The sequence below is a fragment of the Fukomys damarensis genome, unplaced genomic scaffold (assembly GCF_012274545.1).
Source record: "Fukomys damarensis isolate Sample0158 unplaced genomic scaffold, DMR_v1.0_HiC HiC_scaffold_1, whole genome shotgun sequence".
NCBI classification, from domain to species: Eukaryota; Metazoa; Chordata; class Mammalia; order Rodentia; family Bathyergidae; genus Fukomys; species Fukomys damarensis.
Window position 1 is genome coordinate 38832195 of NW_022900913.1, and position 2916 is coordinate 38835110.

Genomic DNA, 2916 nt, shown 5'->3' on the forward strand with positions numbered 1-2916 from the left:
AAAAAAAAAAAAAAAAAAAAATGGCGGGGGGTGGCGGGGGCGGCGGGTACAACTTTACTTAACAAAGGGCCAGGGATTTAGCTCAGTGATACCACCTGCCTTGCAAGTACAAGGGCCAGAGTACAATCCATGACTTAAAAAAATTTTTTTCAATGTATCTACAAGTTCGATTTCTGTAATTTTTTTGTTTTAAACAATTCAAAGTAATTTCTGAAAGCTTTTTAATTTTATAAATTTAAGTGTGCAATAATCCTAATTACATCGCTTTAGAAAATATGCTGTCTAATTTCAATTGACAAAATTATAGCGACTTTTGAAAAGCTTAAGCAGTGAACAAAATGTGTGCCGAGAGATGAATTATGAAAACAAAATAAATAGCCAAGTCAGCAAATCACTTGTTTTCACAATTACCCAATGATCTTTGACGCCAGTCTACAATTACACTGGACTCAGTCGCCAGGGATTAAGTTACTCAACATACAAAACCTGACAGTTGAAAAGCCAAGTGGATAGACTAGTATTTCCTAGCAAAAAACCTGTGCTGTGCCTGGTAACTGAGGGATCCGACCAAGCGAATCACAACGCCTGTCATTCAGTACAACTTACTCTCTACGAAATAATCACAGGTCTGCAAATAATGCTGGTTTTGTAAGTGAAGCGCACTTGTTCGCAAGAATTCTTAAAGGCATTTTGAAAATTAAAAATATATGGTGGTCAAAATGAGTAATTTGAGAGAGAGCCTGAAAAGGTCAGGGCACCTTCAAAAACAAGCCAGCCCTGGACCCGGGGCCCGGGGCCCCTGAGTCCCTGGAGCGGCCCGGACCCTGCGGCGGCGGGAGCGAAGTCCCCAAAGCGGCTGGGGCCACCAGGGCGGCGTCGACCCGCACCCAGGCGCCGGTCGGGGGTGTGCGTCGAAAGCGAGAAAGAGGAAGGCCGCCAGACCAGGGCCAAGTCTGCAGAGGGACGGGGTGCCAGGCACATCCAGGAAAGCTAGGCACCCACGTACGCTCCCTAACACACTCCCTCCCTTACCTGGCAGCAGGGTACCATCCCGCCCGCGTCCCCAAGGCCAAACTACAACCGCAGAGGCGGAGTCGGCCCGAACCAGAGCGCAGGCGCAAATACATGTTGCCCCGCCCGCGCGCCCTGGTGGAGCATGCGCACAACTAGCTCCTCCCCTCTCCCGCTCAACCTTCAACCCCTCCCGGGACTCTTGGCGGCGCACTGTAGTTGGAAAAGTATAGTTTTCCCTCCCATCTCGTCACGGGATGAAAGCAAACAAGGAAATAGGTGTGGAAATGAATAAAGAGCTGGCCATGCCGAGGGAGAACGTGGTGCACCAGAGCAGTTGACTCACCCGTACCCTTGTTACCTGTGTTATGGAAGCTTAGCTAATAATCCTGAAGAAGAGTCCAGGCTTTCCCAGTTTTCCACCTTCAGGCTTCAGTGCACTTTTATTTACCCCCCCCCCGTATATGATTAGTGCTCCTTAAAGACTTATCTGCCTTATCAGAGCCTCGGAACTGTGTCAGTTCCACTGTTCCTATTGCTCAGGGGATTGTCCTCATGCCAGCTTCCAGCACTGCCAAAGGCTCTCGGAGCTTTAAAGTGCTCTCCTCCTCTGTGTCTAGCCAGAGTGAGCGCGGGGTCCCCGAGGAGGGTGCTGCGGAGTCACGGGGGAGGCTGGGGCGCGGGCCCAGCCGCCGGGATGGGGGCAGCCAGTGGGTTCACAGAAGGACCGGTAGTTGGCACCGGGGCTGCGCGTCCTGCTAGAAAGGAGGCGGTGACAGTGAGGCTGCAGCTACAGAGAAGCCTGTGGCAGACAACCAACACTCAGACGTGCTCAGAGGGAGTTGCTGAACAGGAACGATGGAGGATTATATTCACACAGGACAGAAAAGCGGAGGAATGAAAAAGGCGGCCTTTAGATTCCGGGCCGAGGGATGAGGGGGTGGTGCAATGCCAGCGGGTGGTGCTGCGTAATATCTAGAACGCCTGAGGCCGAAACTGACTCTAGGTGTGATACTCAGCCAAACTGATGGTTATAAGGCCAGAGCCTGAATCTCATCCTGCAAAAATTCGTTAGAAGTACATTACTCAAGACTTTTCTTAAAAATTCTTCTTGGACAAAAAATTCACTCAGTCAAAAGAGTGATAAAAATAAGTAGTTTTAGTAATAAAGATATTAGTGATAAAAACAATACATATTTGATATTTTAATTCATTCCAATATACAAATCGATTCTGGGATTACGGTTGTAGAATAAAAAGTGAATGACATCTGAGTAAGATCAGTTTTATTAAAAATACAGTCATGGAAATTGCTCAAATTGGAACATTAAGTATTTCAAAATATCCAATTTTCTCAATATTTTTCACATAATCGAATATTTTAAAAGGATGTTTTAGGATCAAAAATAAATACTATTGTGATGATTTGTACTTGTCAGTTTCTTTTTCTTTTTCTTTTTTTTCTTTTCTTTTTTTTTTTTTTTTTTTTTGTGAGATAGGGTCTCACTAGGTAGTTGTAGTCGAGACTTCCCTGGAACTCACTATGTAGCTCAGGCTGGTCTCGAACTCACAGCGATCCTCAGCCTCCTGAGTGTTGGGATTACAGGCGTGCACCACCATCCCAGTTCTGTCAGTTTCTTTTCAGCTCTTTTGTTGTTAAATTTAAGTAAATAACCCAGCCAAAAAATCTTGATAAGTCTTCAGCTATTATTTTGATGCTACTGCACTGTTTCATTTGCATTTTCTAATTATTAGTGAGATGAAATTCTTCATGTTTTTGCTGGTCTGCTTTCTTCTCTGTGAGGTTTGTGTCTTTCAGTTTTACATCATATATATGAAACAGAGCTTTAAAATATTTATTCTGTATGTGTGTGTGTATATATATATATATATATATAAAATTAT

The 2916-nt window shown here is 44.9% G+C and overlaps 1 protein-coding gene across 1 annotated transcript in view; it reads right to left on the reverse strand.

Annotated features, from left to right (window-relative positions):
- Positions 1–1100, reverse strand: part of Mocs2 (molybdenum cofactor synthesis 2) — an 11203-nt gene extending 10103 nt beyond the window's left edge. Inside the window, exon 1 of the mRNA XM_010644019.2 lies at positions 1033–1100. The gene's annotated coding sequence lies outside the window, so the exon portion shown is untranslated. The remainder of the gene's footprint in view (positions 1–1032) is intronic.
- Positions 1101–2916: the final 1816 nt, after the last annotated feature.